Source organism: Protopterus annectens, chromosome 14.part0, assembly GCF_019279795.1.
Source record: "Protopterus annectens isolate FY-2018-M chromosome 14.part0, PAN1.0, whole genome shotgun sequence".
NCBI classification, from domain to species: domain Eukaryota; kingdom Metazoa; phylum Chordata; order Ceratodontiformes; family Protopteridae; genus Protopterus; species Protopterus annectens.
In genome coordinates, this window is record NC_056748.1 from 1092358726 (window position 1) to 1092375527 (window position 16802).

Consider the following 16802-nt stretch of genomic DNA (forward strand, 5'->3'; position numbering starts at 1 on the left):
ATGAGTAGAGTTGCAATGGCCTCCTTTGATCTGGATGCAAAAACTCATTAGAGATTGGGGGGGGGGCATGTAAAAGGATATTCTAACCACCTTGTCATTATGGGTATCGAAGGAGAGATTGCTATCTACTGGGGTGCCCGGATCCCTTATTACCTTTTCTGTATGTAGGGGACTAGCACCTATGTGGTAGTCTGCAGGTAATTAGTTATATCCAAAGGGGATGACTATGCACTTTTAGGCATTCAGCTTGACGCCATGATATTAACACCAGGTACTCGTCTCAGTGCAACCCTTCCAGAGGGTGTCTGTAATGGCTGGGGAAACAATTATGTCACCTAGTTTGCAGTCATCTGCAAACCTTTTCAGCCAAAGCCCTCTTGTGCTTGTCTATATGTCAGAGAAGTATATACTGAACATGAGGGGTCCTAGGACTGAGCCCTGGGGGATGCCACTTGTAACAGGCATACAGTCAGACCTAGGGTATGCAACTCCCACTGTGTGGGTTCTGTCCATGAGCCACTTTGCAAACTATCACGTGATGTAGTGGTTAATGTTCAGGTGGATAGGTATGTTGATAATACCAGAAGGAGGAATAGTGTTGAAAGCCTATGAGAGATCTAAGTAGGCTGTGTGGACCTCCTTACCTTCATCTAATGCCTTGGTAACTGTCTCTAAGAAGTCCACCAGGATTAGGAAGCATGGTCTGCCCTTAACAATGCCAAACTGGGAGGGGTCAAAGGTTTGGAGGTACCCAATGTCTCTGTGACTGAGATCCATGATGTACACCAGATCCATGCAGACCAGGCTAGTCAGGCCTGTAGGGAAATAGGTCCCGTGGTCCATTGTGGTGCTACCTTTGTGGAGTGGGATAACTGTTGCTGTGCACCATTCAGGGGGCACTATGCCCGATGTGAGGCTATTATTGAACATGGTGCATAGGTGGGGAGACAGTACGTTCTGAAATTCATGTAAAACACAGCCTGAGATGTTGTCTGGTCCCATGGATGCTGTGATATTGGCTTTAGAGTGTGCAGCTTTGAGAGGGAGGGGGGAAAGTTAGCACTGAACCTATCTGCCAGGATGTTGCCAATATCAGTTGTTTCTGTAATGTTCATGCCTTTGTGCTGTAACTCAGAGCACATCTGGTTGTTGACATTGAGATATGTGACATAGCTATAGAATGCTTTGTAGTTGTTGTTGGAATTAGTGGCATGTTAGTTTTCGTAGCTAGCTTTGGAGGATCTTATAAGGGCTCTCACCTTCTTACTGAGGCTGGCCAGGGAGCTCCTCCATGCATGGGATTGTACTCTCGTTTGCAACAGTGTCTTCCTCCTGTAGTACAGTTTGTTTATGGCAGAGGACCACCAGATTGGTTTCCCTAATTAGGAGTATAGCGTCCTGGTTCTGTTTGGGATAGCACAAGCCATGCACTCATGTAAGTGCTTATAGAGTGCATTTGTGTAGGATTCAGCAGTTGTAACAGTATTGTCCATCTGCATGGGTGTCATGACGTTCACCACGTTTGTCTTAAGAAGCATGTAGTTGGCTTTGTAGACATATTATACTGTGGTTCCCTTAATGGGGGTTGGGGGCGGGATGTGGATATCAACAGTGTTCAGCTCATGGTCGGATCGGACCAACGAGGAGTTGACTTCACGTGTGGAGCACCAGTCACTCATGTTGGTAATGCCTAGGTCTAGGATATTGTTGCTCCTGATGGGTGTGTGGATATGTTGATTCATGGCATTGGTGTTTATGAATTCCAGAAAGTGTTGAGCTAATGTGTTGGTACACGAGTAGTTTTCCCAGTTAATGGTGGGGTAGATTCAGTGAGACTATGTGATGAGTGTGGTGTGGTGCGAATGTTTACTTTCTCCACATGACTGTCAGGGTCAGGCTTGGTTGGAGAGACCTTTACCTCCAGTTTGGCTAGATGAGTACATCTCTCACAGGTTGTAGTGTTAGGTGGTAGGTGGAGAGGCTTGTCTGTGTACATGAGGCAATGTGTACATTGCCTCAAGATGTCCAGATTCATCAGATAGACAGGTGAGAACACTGGCAGTTGACTTTTGGACATGCCTCAATATAGAACTACTTTCACCTAGACAACTGAGGAAAGTGAGTAAAAAGCTAATTTACTCTAAGCAAGTGAGAAAAGTATGTACAAAACCTGTTTACTCTTACCTCCAGGTAATGAGGAAGATTGAGTGCTATAGTAATTATTAGCTTATGTAGTGCTTACAAGTTCTGAACAAGTGCTGAGCATGAATAAGCAATCCAGATAGGGTCTTGGATAACATAAACACATAGCCCCCTCCCCCCAACAGGCACACAAGCATATACCCATGTACACTACAGGGCCCCTGTACCCACAACTATGCAGGTACAAGCTGCACTGAGGCAGCATGAGACCTGTCCACATCACAAGTTGTATCATACACAAATGGCAAAACAAGATGCTCTCCACGTACACATCATGTAAAACATAGCTCCATGTCAGGTTGTGTACACACTAAATGGTGCACACCAACAGTTATCACAACCCACAAAGGGGGAGACACCACTGACAATGGAAAGTACTGCACTACTACCCTGCTGAGTCTGGTCTGGAAGGCCATTAACCTTGGTCATTTAATTGATATCAGCAGTACAAATGTAGATGACAGTATGGTTGATGTCACACTGCATATCATAACCTTGCCAGGTCATAGGACATCATCACTCATACTGTGTACCACCTACACTCAGTATACTAGCAGTATATTCCTATGTCACAGGAGTGTTTTGCAACAGGACTGCTGGCAGAACCAACACTACAGAAAATGTCTGAATAATACATGCTCATCACACCAGTAGCAGCTACAGTATGTCAGGGTTAATGAATTTTATTCCTCCTCATTGTAGTCCATAACTCACAGACAAACAGAAGGCATCTGCCTATTGAAGTATGTGAATGACTATTACCTAGGAACAATAGCTGACTCAGGAGTGTTGTAGACAACATACAGAAGGGAATTTGTGGGTGAGGTGTGTTTGACATATGGCCACAATCTGACAGCTACATATTGCATTGTCACCCCTATATTAATAACCCTGTACCCATGAACTACCACCTAGGCAGCGGTCAACATAATGGACACTTGTGTGTAAGGGATGCAGCTGGGCAATTGTCTTTCCTTTGATAGCTACATCACCACACCTGTCAGGTAGTCATATGTGGCAACCCTAATAATGATAGGGTGCCATCCATGAATTTAGAGATCATTGTCCAGCCATACACAACACCCAAGTGACCCATATCAGATCACATATTTCCTTTAAGGAGTATTGGCCATGTGCGGATGGCCTACACCAGCCTTCCCATTCCCATCTCGACTATGTAGCATGATGCCTACCCTGAATAATTCCATGTCCAACCCAGTGATGTTGGACATGCTACACGTACTCATCCTGGTCTCTAACACATACTTCATAGACATCCACCTTCCACATGCTGGACAGATCATTGTCCCATGCACTTTACATAGTCCTGCCATACTATGCATTCCTGTCCATCAAAGCTGCACATCGCTCGCCTCTCAGACATGGTGTGATGACCGCATGGTAAATGTATTATTAACCCTGTGGATCAGTAATGTGGCACTGCTCCACCTGGCCCCACAGACCCACCTGTCGGCTACTGCCAGGTAACCTTTCATCTTAGATTCATACATGGCCCATGACATATAGCTCACTTGTTGACTTTGACTGTACATGCTATAGTTGATATTCATCCCTGTAAATACCGTCTGGCTAGCCAGTATCCCATGTGTATCACATGTGCAGCACAGGTGATACATGGCAGGATGCTGAATTGCTGTACAGTACCATGTAGATGTATATGGCAGAATACATACATGTAAAACCTTATGTGAGCAAGTCTGCAGGGTCACAGGTCATGTCTGTTAAGGCAGTGTAAGTCCTTATATGTGACATATACACAGCATCAAGTTTGACTTCATTAATGTGGACATATCCAGCTATGTGCTGATAGGTAGGAACACCAGTACAGGCAAACAGACATGCCCACATTAAGACAGCATCCACATGGAGTATGAGCAATGTAATCAGGTGACACACACACACACACACTTATATGGTGATAATATCCACTCAACATTAAGTGTCACATGTGTGTGACACGAACACGTCAGTGTCATGTAGGTTTGCAAATCACGAACACGTCAGTGTCATGTAGGTTTGCAAATACAACTATTTAAGCTTAATAAATGCAATACACATGTATGTTCAACTGTAGCTCTGTATGTCTCTGTGAGTTACTTTGACCTGTCTTCATCATTATGTCTTCCAGGTATGCCGCGTGCAAGGCTACCCCCTTTTACCTTGGAGGATGAGGCCCTCATCCCATACCTACTTGACAATTATGATATCCTGTTCAGCCATGTGCCACAGGATGCACAGCAGTTGGATGCCCTGTGGATGGAACTTCGCAGGAGGGTTAATGATGTTGGTGGCCACAACCGCACATACCAGCAGGTGCACAGACACTGTACAGACCTCATTAGACTGGCGAAACAGCGTGCGAATGCAATCGCCAGGGAACAAGGAGAAATAGGTGGTGGACCACCAACCCAGCCCCCACTCAAACGTACCAAGGAGCTACAGGCCAACCTGGAGACACCTGCAGAACCACATCCACAAGCCTTAGCCGATATTGTGGAGGTGGGTGTCTCTCAACCACTGAGCCTGGAGTTGCCTGGTAAGTCAGTACTGCACCTATAACAACTATATTCCATATAGTTGCATGTGTCACTGTACAATATGTGATGTAACATCATAGTATGCTATGTTGCTACTATATGGAATGCTATGCATATATACTATGCTACTATAGTACTATAGTATGCTACTCTGTGTATGCACACATGTGCATATGCCATAGTATAGTCTAATGTACTGGTGTATCTGTTATGCACATTGCACCCTGTAGCCATTATACAGACATGGATTAAGCTCATACTGCTGTGTTACTCCTATTTAGGTACCTCTGGTGTTCTGCTGTGACAGCAGCCCATTGTAGGTGAGAGTGTTATTATTTATCAGGAACCATAATGCACAAATCTATCTGCCATGTGGCCATTTAAAACATGTAATAATCTATGGTCCTGTCGCAATATACAGGTCAGACCTGCAGTGCATCACAATGACTACTCATGTGCAACACTTGCAAAATATGTGAATTATCTCACCAACATGAATCCTCACAAACTGTCATTGCCAGATGTGGGGACAGCTGTGCATTCAATGGTGGAGGTGCTGTTCACTTTAGGGATGTACTACATATCAGAACTACACACGTGGTGAATACAAACAGTACTACACAGTGGGCTGGAGTATGGCCAGCACACATGATTCACTGGTGTCGATCATAGCCCTGCTATGAATGTCACACGATGTGATGTGCTATCTTGACATGTCCATGACACCTAGTGGCCTGGCTGCAACACTGCCTACCTAACTAGAAAATATATCCCACATACCACCCTTTGTCTGCATAACCTTGTCATCAGTGGAGCACATATGTCATATGGGACAACACAGACATGTGAAATAGATGCCTGTCACAATAATTTGGACAACACATGTACACACATGGTCATGGAGGATGGCCAGAGACATGGAGTAACACACACACAGTAGACGTGATGTGCTTGTGTGTACAGCCTGTCGTACAATGGCTACACATGGTCCAACTATGGCCTTTGTATAATGGTCATATTGTAGATGTGCAACACTAGACATCCTACAGGCCTGTGCACATCTTGTGTAGGTGTAACATCAATCCACCACATAAGATGTGTTGAACATCTTGAGGGTGTTGTGAGATTACAGCAGTCACCTATACAGTATCCACATCAGCCCACAGATACAGTACATCCCCATTGCTGGTGTTGGACATCAATGTCATACTTGCTCCTCATGTGTGTGTGTATGTGGTACACAGATGTCATGTGGGACATGGTGTACTGACATGTTTGCCATGTCTGGCCATAGTTGCCAGGCAGCAGCAATATGGTTGCAGATGTGCAAGGGTGTCATCTGTATACCCATCAGTGACCTGTGTCACAACTTCCACATCATGGTTTAGTGTGCATACACCTCAGTGACGTGGGTCACATTCCACAGTATATATGTATTGTATCTGAACACAGTCATGGCTATGAACCCTGTCTGTAACTCACACTGTATAGCACTAGAGATGCCTCATGATTCCCTGCAATGGCCATGCACATCAGCTAAATGTGCAGTATATCTGTAGGGCAGACAGACAACACTGCATTGGGACACCATTGCCTCACTGTATATTTGACAGCACGCCATTGTGTTAAACATGTATGCATGTCATTGCACATGTCAGCAGATCACATGTCATACTACATGTGATTGTCAAGGTCATATGCCACATATCAGGCAGGTGTATTGTTAACCTGTGCTGTTATACATGGTGTAACACAGGGATGTATGCTAACTACTACTATGATTGTGTAATTTGCAAGCCATCTGCTATGACACATGCATGCTGTTGTGTGCAACCCAGGGATGTATGATAACTACCACTATTATTGTCTGCGCTGCATGCCATTTGCCTTATCACATGCATGGTGCATGCCTTCTGTCATATCACATGCATGTCTGTGTGTGTGTGTCTGTTGTATAGATTGTAATGTACAGTTCTTGTCTGCCCTCGCAGGTGATGTAGGTGCATTGCCCTCTTGCGGTACATCTGATGTTAGTGTCCCCACAGACTCTAGCAGTGATGATGAACGTATGATTGAGTCACAGGCAGAGTTGTCAAGGGCTGAAACTGTGCCATTGGTTGCCATTCCATCTATATCCCCCTCACCCCCGCACACAGATCCCATACCTGCACATACCCCGTCACCAGTGGCCATAGAGGAAGGACAGTTGGCACATGGTAACTTGGAACAGGAAAGTGTGGGGGCTATGGAAGGTGTGCCTGCACACCATGGTGTCAGCCAAATGACTGGTGGTGCCCCACACAGGCACGTGGCCAGTGCTGCTCGTAGGAGGACCTCTGGCCAACATGCTCCTGCAAGACAGAGCACAGCAGCTGGTGTCACCAGATGCATGTTTCAGGCTGTAATGGAGGCACAGGCATGTGCTGACTGGTGCAACAGGGAAGATGAGAGGCTACAGAGGGCTGCTGTCCGTTCTTTAAACAACAACATCCAGGCAATGGTAAATGCTCAACAGCAGATTGCTGAAGCTTTGGATAGATGGTTGGGTGACATGGTTGGAGTCCTTGACCGTGGCATGACAATCCACGAGAGTGAGCTGTCTGTGTTGGAATATCTGGTAGGAGTGAGGCATTGGGCACGTGGACATAAGTCTGCTACATCACCTGTGTCAGGTCTATGTGTACGAGCTACCTCACATGTCCGCTCCCATAGTGGTGGTAGCAGCAGCAGTGCATCTGGTGCTGTGCTGTCCACACCACGACACAGCAGGCCATATGCACATGGCCCAGGATGGTCCCAACAGGGACACGGTTCCAGTGGACAAGTGACATCAGACAGTACTCAATCTGCAACTCTGCCTGGTAGTGCCTGTGCAACCCCTGGCAGGCACAGGTCACATGTCCATGGCCGGACACCATGAACTATAAAACCTCGCCTGTACAGTCTGCAGCTGTCAATAATACCCCTGTGAAGGCCAGACACATGGCAGAACTTTGTGCATACATACACGCGCACACTGGAAACATATGTAGGGCATCGCAACACACACATGCATAACATCCCACATGCCCTATTAGATCAAAGGCCCAAACCCACACACATGATGTCATCCAATGGTGCAGACTAGGCCTCTGGCAAACATTAACAACCTGTGCATATGATGATGCCTGTGCCGCATTCCTGACATCCACACCATCGGTGTAGGGACATGCTCATATGGTCTGATGCACAGGGTGAACAGTGTAGTTTACAATTGTTGAGGACTGTTGACAGGCAACAGATATACCATGTTGTACAGGTGTACAATACTGTTAACAGTATGTGTCTTGTGTAACAACAGTAACTGCATGTTGGTCATGATGTTCTGCTGTCCTCCTTCAGGTCTAATTGCACATGCCGGTGGATGTCAGTGTTTGCAGTTAGTGTTCCACATGTCAGTGTGGACTACTCACAGGTATGTATGAATATACCAGAATGCACCATGTAGCTGCCACATACCAGTGAGAATGTCCCACGTTACAAACATGTCTACCAATCCAGGAGCATGATAGCTGTGTATTAAGCTACTGTGGCCACAGACGTGACATCCATAAAGGATGACATCACAGGTACAGTTACATAGATTGGTGAGTAAGAGAGTGATCTAGCTGATTACAAGGGTAGAGGCCAGTGGGAAGTGTGATGCCTCATTGGGAATCAGTAATACACATTCCCACACACAACTGCACCCACACACTCTGGTATTGACACACATGTATTCAGTGACACAGTAACACACCCACACACTCACAGATTCACCGACACAGTAACATACACTCGCAAACAGTTGCTACTGGTGAGGTGAGGACCCCTGCCTATGTACAAATTATCATTACAGTACTGTGCACCTACATGATGCACCACAGAGAATACACATGTACAGGTAGTGGGTACAGCCTAAGATCAGGGACATCAACACAGATAGTAGAATGCATCGCCTGGATGGTGGGAGGGGTCTTATCAGTTCAGTATGGTAACATACATCCTCACCCCAGGGACCAGTCAGCCCTACATAGACACACACTGTGGCATTCAGTATTTAATATACCTATGTCATGCACATATAGATACCTCACATGTGTGAGATACACTCCCCTGCCTATGTCCTGCTTTCCACATTGTAGTCTGTACAGATGTGTACACTAGTGTACAGGAGAGTGAGTAACAATTGAGATGTATTCCCCACAATGCGTGACATATATGGACACACACGCAACCACACATGCCAGTACTGTGAATCTCAGAACTGCCTAGCTCATGTTATGTATGTCAGATGTACAACAGTATTGCATGTGTTACAAACTGTACTGACATTTCCTGTGGCAACAGTGCTGTCTTAACTATTACCAGGTGTCAAGTGATTTACCTTCGCTATCATCCTGACCGCTGTCTAAGTTGTGTGTTATGTCCTTCAATTAATGAAACCATTGCTTTCTGGTTACACAGGGTATTGTATGACTGCTTGTGACACACCTGTGAGCTGTCCACAGCAAATATCCATCTGCAAAGATGCCCCCACCACTTAGTTATTTCCACACATCTGTCCATACCTGAGATACATCTTTCTGTACATTCAGCATATCACCATATACAGTTGGCAATGTTGAGGCTGCATTGCAACTGCATGATGTACTAGGATACACGTCACCTGCATACATCAACAACTGCACACACATGTTATCTGAATGAACAGCACTTCGTGTACAGGTGTGTAGGTCCTACAATCCTGACATTTGGGCATGTTTGTAGGCATTGCAATTGGTGGACATGTGTAATGACATACATGACACATGGACTGTTGTATGATATGATGGGTGTAATGGGTGACCAGTACAGAGGGAATGTTATCTCTGTCAACATTGATATCACACCTTATGTACTGTTAGCATTCAGCATCCATGGCCTACATTCCATATGCATGCTTGTAATGGTTGTAGCCACCTGTTTGCACAAAGGACAACAACAGCTATGCTATTTACATGTATGTTTTTTTTTTTTGTGTGTGTGTGTGTGTGTGTGTGTGTGTGTGTGTGTGTGTGTGTGTGTGTGTGTGCGGCATGTACATACCCAGGCCAGGTAAATATATGTCATATCCATACATGAGGGTGTGTACTGGTGTACAGCAACAGTCATCTGCTAATGGTGGAAAGTACCGAGGGCCCCTGGTATGTGTACAGCTGACCTATTCACAGACAGTGGTATAATTGCATTGCATAACACATGATGCAACTGCATCAGTACATGTGTACTCTCTACAGTTGATGTAAAGCTTAGTACAGTACACAGGTCAAGGGTCACTTGGTGGTGTACTTTTCTATGTCATACAACATGTATGGATGCGTGTTGGTGGTCTGAAGGCTTGGTGGTGTCTAAGGTTTACATCCTAGAATGCAGCATGTGACACTGTGTCCTGCACATGACTCATCTGTGATGCCTTTCATGGGGGAGTGGTCAGTACATATGAGTGGCCTTTATGTATGTGGGTACACCACCTGGAATAGTCCGTAACTGTGTTATGGCCCACATGTCTGGTTCTGAAGTATAGGGTGGTAGTGCTAGGTTCTGAGGTATATGGTAGTAGTGCCATTGTGCACTACAAAGCCATCAGCCAGGTGTTCCTTACTGCACAGATGTCAGCACTCCCCATTGCTGGATCTACAGTGACCAGCTGTGATTATGGACGCTACACATCTAGCACTGGTTAGCATAAGAAAACAATGCAGTTGTCCTGTAGGTGTATGGGAGTTAACCTGTGTTTAGGACATTTGCCTTGGAATGGCACCATGTGGGTGGATGCAACTTGGGTAATATCCCCACTCCCTTGAATCATGGGTGCATGTGATATGTGAAAAAAGCCTGCCTACTGTTAGCCATGTCATCCCAGAATGACAGCAGATGTTGTGTAAAAGACCGGTGTCAAATATATGTAGAGCAGCGTTCCTGCTAACAATGACAACTAATAACACCAGAGCCCATTACAATGTGTTCTTTATGTCTACCTGTAATAGCATGGCCACTGTGGCCTTCCATGTTTAGCATCAGAGTGCATCCCAGTCAGCCCTGTGCTACTAGGAGTATGAGCATGCCCGGTATATCCTTGTGTAGATGGACACATAGTATTGCATTCCGACCAGCCCTGTACTACTAAGTGTGTGAGTATGCCATCTGTGCTACTAAGTGTATGAGCATGCCCAGTATATCCTTGTGTAGATGGACACATAGTGCATTCCGCACTGCCCTGTGCTAAGTGTGTGAGCATACCCAGTGACACCTTGTGTCGGTTATGTGCCTCTGTGTATGGGCATGGCCACCCTGTATAGTGGTAGTGGTTCATTCCACAGATGGGCATACTCCAGGTCAGGATGGATTCCTACTTTAAACACACAGGTTCACAGGTATGTACATCTTAACTGCTAACATCCCTGTTGATGTCCGCATTCCCAGAAGGTCATAATGACAGCCTTGAAATGTGTAGTCTGTGTGGCGCGATTCATAAGTATGTAGTATTGCAATAGTAGATGTAATTAGGCAGGTGTCCCGTTCCTGCCACTAGTGCGTGTGTGTGTGTGTGTATGTCTGTCCCCATTTGCCAGAGGACTGTAAATTGCTTTTATACTGCCCACACTCCATACATTTCATATACCCACCGTTAGAAAGACCGATGATGGCACCCATCTACAAATACACCTCTGGGAGTGCTGTGTCCCGGTAATCTCGGTAGTGCATTCTATAACTGCATAATGTTGTAGTATAATAAAGTAGTTAGGTCAGTGTTCTAGTACCACACTTGCCGTGTGTGTGTGTGTGTGTGTGTGTGTGTGTGTGTGTGTGTGTGTGTGTGTGTGTGTGTGTGTGTGTGTGTGTGTGTGTGTGTGTGTGTGTGTGTGTGTGTGTGTGTGTGTGTGTGTGTGTGTGTGTGTGTGTGTGTGACCCCGTTTGCCTGAGAACTGAGTAATGCTTTTATACTGCTCACACTCCATACATTTCTTATACCCACCGTTAGCAAGGCCGAAGATGTCACCCATCTACAAATAAACCTCTGGGAGTGCTGTGTCCCAGTAATCTTGGTAGCGCGTTCTGTAACTGCGTAGTATAATAAAGTAGTTAGGTTGGTGTTTTAGTCCCACACTTGCCGTGTGTGTGTGTGTGTGTGTGTGTGTGTGTGTGTGTGTGTGTGTGTGTGTGTGTGTGTGTGTGTGTTTGTGTGCGTGTCTGCCTGCATGAGACAAGTACAGTGCTCTGTAGTATTCACCCTAACGCGTGTTGCTGCAGTGTGATACGGTAGGGGTTAGTATACAGGACATAGCAAGTGTGTGTTTGTCTGTCAGAGCCTGTGTAGAGGTGGCCATGAATGTCTTACCATTGGACATGTTTGGGAGTGGGTTTTGTAGTTTTCCTATATGGTATCCATCTTATGACACATTGGCCGTTTCATGAGGAGTACAGCTGTCAGTCAGCCATAGCACTGTGCTGGCAGGCCATACCCATATATCTGGCAAAAGGCCTGGTGAACTAAGTATGCAGCCAGGAGTACAGCTGTCAGTCAGCCATGGCACTGTGTTGGCAAGCCATACCCACACATCTGGCAAAAGGCCTAGTGAACTAAGTATGCAGCCCTACTAGTACTCAGTATATGTCCTGCACCCATGTGCCATGCACATACAACCTTGCCTAGGATGTCCCATTATGTTGCTAGTAACATGCACATTGAGGACAGATAGTAGGCATGGTGTGAATGCAATGGCCTGCAGAGGACATGGAACTCTGTACAGTGGTACAATAGGCACATATATGGGGACAATGTGCCTTCACTATGTTCCACACTGAATAACTGCAACATATGTGGTGCCATCAGATGTGATCCACTAAGGCCAGACAATGCTGTACACATGTGCCCTGTATGGACCCATGCCACTGACACCACGGAATACCTGTATCATACTATCCATGCAGGTGCAGGGCCGACCTGCTTACTATAAGCAGGTTTTGCCACACCAGGCCAATATTGGCATATCGGGGTATTACAGGATGTGTACACTACATGTGTCTGCCAAACCAGGTACACCTGTACATGTCACTGTACAGTATTGTGGGACATGCACATCCCAGGCAATGTCCATGTGAAGGACCATCAAACATAGACATGGCACACATTGCAAAGCTATGGCTCTACACAATGGTAACCAGGATGTCAGGCCAGATAATGCAGTACCCATCTGTGTGGGACATTGCAGACACTACACCCCTGCACTGCACACCATTGTCAGGTGATGCGATGGCAAGGATCACCCCTCACCCAGCCTTGTACAGCCATCTTGCACAGCCAAACACTACACACCCATGGAGCAATGCATACCTGCATACCAGTACTGGCATCCTGTGTCTGCATGTGGGTTGTGATGCTCCCAACCACAGTCACTGCCAGTATAAACCTTGTTGGCATGCCAACAGTTGTCAAGCACTTTCACATGCCCTAAGCTATAGAACCTCCAGATATCCCATGTGGTGCATGTGGTCCTGTGCATTGCTGCAGTGTGGCAAACTAAGTAGTTACATTGTGTATTTGTGGCCCTGGAAAAGGTGTCAATGTGTGTCCATTAGAGAGTGTGGTTGTGGTGACAATGGCATCCATTCACATGGAATGACATGTGTGCCACACCTAATGTATGTCTACTATATATGTTGCAGATGGCACTCACTCACCTACACACATCTCAGCACAGCAACATGTCACCTTTGTGGCACATGTAGTAACGTCATGCACATGTAATAGTAATGAGTAGTCAGGGGTTTGCCCCTGTACTATTCGGCGTGTTGCAGATGATGCTTATGGTTAAGTCTCCAAGCCCCTTCCTGGTGTACATTGTCTGTCCCGAACACACACTCTCTGGTGGATGTGAAGGTGTACACCTGCACAGCAGCATGTGTATTGTAAGAGATGGAAATGGTCAGGTGATGGCTTCTGACCTATTGCAGTCCTCCTCTAGCTGATTGCATGTGGTACAGCTGTGATGGTGTTCCCATAGCCATCCGCATGATAAACACAGTAAACTATCTAGGGAAACATGTTATTATCTGGCCATGACAGTCGCTGTGAGTGGTTCCTGGATGTGGTGTTCTGACACGGCATCGCAGATGATATCTGGATGTACCTCAATTATTTTCCACAGTGGGAAATAGCCTAAAGACAGGAGGGTGATGTGCCACACAACTACAGCATGTAAGTGTAGCTATGCTGCATTGAGACTACTGCCTGTTTAACATGTGCGAGGTAATGGCTATTCTGCATGTTATAATACTGACATGACAGTACTCTTTTCATGAGGGACCCCCATCTGTAGGACCATCTGTAAACTGGTCAGTGTGCACAACCATTTGTTTGCTGTGTTACACACTGAACACACTTCTGTGCACAGCAGAAGCATGGTGTGAGGATTGCAGACAGTACATGATGATAGGGATGTGTTACTGCCATCACATCCATGACTGGACATGTGTCACATGAGACAGTGGTATGACTGACACTGTGTGGGATTCCCAGTGACAAGCCAGTGATGGGCAACTGTTCATAGCTGCGGTCACACGTCTACTACACATTGTACAGTTGGCATGCGGTATATATACATGTGTTGTGCTCCCTCTGCAAATGTATACACCATCTGTTGTGTTGGGTTGCTGGTGATATCTATGCATACTGTTGTAGGTAACCCTGTATGCTGTTGTCTATCACTACGCCATATGTGGGTTTAAAATGCAACACCATAGGCTGAATGGGTTGGGAGTTCCTGGCAGAACCTCCTGTCCCACTTCAGCTGACCATGGCACCAGGCACTAGCACATCTGGGGCCCTGCCATAGACATCAACCTCTGTTGGTCTGCACCACCTTCTGGTGGTACCACCACTGAGGATGGAGCATGTCCCCATTGGGAGTGGGACCAGACAGGTACATATCTGCTGTTGTGCTGTCCCGGACGTGTTGCGTTGGTGGCTTCCTAAGGGGTTACAAAGCCAGATATGCCAGTTCAAGGGCAGAGTGTCACAGTTACAGGGTGATGCTGCCCCTCATGGACAGCCCCCAGCACTGCCTCCTTTGCAGCTGTGTAGGTGCAGTGGCAGTTGCCCATGGCTGGGGACCTCTGTCCCACTGCTCCCATGGGCTTTTGAATGCCAAAGACCCATCCCCGTCCAGGGTGTATCCCCCCACATGTGTCATATACCAACCCTGTATGCTGTCTTTCCTGTTCTCCTACCTATCCTCCATGGCCATATCTACACTCCTTCCCCAACATCTTAACTTCACATATGGACACATAAGGCCATTCGGCTCCTAGGACACCATCTGCCTTATACATAGCTGTCCATTACACACACGTGCCCACTGGACACATGAAACCCTTGTAATATGCATCATAACATACTCCTGTTATCTTCACCCCTGTCCCTCAGGTGCACGATCCTGGTATGCATATCACTCCTACATGGTCCAGGTACACGTGAGGAGGACAACCTCACTGTACAAAAAACACTACCGGTCCATCTATGGTTACCCCATTTACCTTTATCATGATGATGATGTTGCACACAGCACCTTGCAAGAGTACTGTTCACACATAATGATTGGACAGGTACTGTTGTGTTAATGTACATTACATGCACAGCGTGATGTATACAGTCAATGTACAACTAATTGCATGTATGACTGACACATGTCTGTCTGAGGGAGTCTTGAGATCACATAGAGCAACACCACTACATAATACAGGTGTCACTGGTGCTTCCCATTTCATTCCTTTGTAATGCTTTGTTGCCACATGGTATGTTCCTGATACATCTCTATATATGTATGTACCTATATGCTGGACATAAACACTCACATGTACATCTACATGATGGGATACATTCCTATACTGTTGAATGACTGCGCTGTATGATATGTTTGTGGAACTGTCCGTAGTTTGTATATCTGCCATGGCGTATTGGTAATACACATTAGCTGTGTGTGCAGGGTCCTGGTTCCGACCCTTGTGAAGGACGTTTAGTTGGTTGCAGGGCAGAACAAGTCCACTGGATACAGAGGGAGTAAGGCACATTAAAGCGGTTGGGAGTGGGTGTGCATGTGCTTGCGCGTTGTTAGGCACTGGTGACTTCTGATTACACCCTCATATGCTCGGTTAGCCTCTACATTGCTTAACCAGTGCAATACTTGCATACTGGTAGCCAAACACGCTTACACCTGCTCGCTCCCGCACTTGCTTATGCACCGACATTGGTGCTTGCATCTGTCACTCACACCCCTGGGTGTGAGCGAGGACCACAATATTACCTTGTGATGCCTATTACATTGGACTACATGACTACAGTATCGGGATTGGCTGCCCATTAGGCGACGGCATCGCGTTCAACTGTACGGAATCAGCAGCCTGTCCAGTGACACAATCATATATGTGTGTACCTCATACAATGTGCTCCCACCTTGTGATGCCTATTACATCAGAATACATTAATACAGTATCGGGAATGGCTGCCTATTAGGTGATGGCATGGCGTTCAACTGTATGGAATCAGCGGCCTGTCCGGTGAATCATTCATATTTGTGTGTTCCTCTTGCAATCTGCTCCCACCTTGTGATGCCTATCACATCGGACTACATGACTACAGTCCTAGCCGGCCTTAGGCATAGGCCAACTAAGCGGCCACCTAGGGCTCCGCTTTAGTGGGGGCACTTTACCAGTATTTATTTGGTGTAGGTAGACCAGGATGGGAGCACTGGCTGGTGTGGTGGGGGGTGCCATTGTGCCCTCTGCCTAGGGCACCAGTTGACCTAAGGCCGCTCCTGACTACAGTATTGGGAATGGCTGCCCATTAGGCGACGGCATGGCGTTCAGCTGTATGGAATCAGCGGCCTGTCCAGTGAATTAATCATATTTGTGTGTTCCACATACACTCTGCTCCCATCTGGCTGATACATGGGAACCGAGACTCTGCCATACAGACATGTAGTT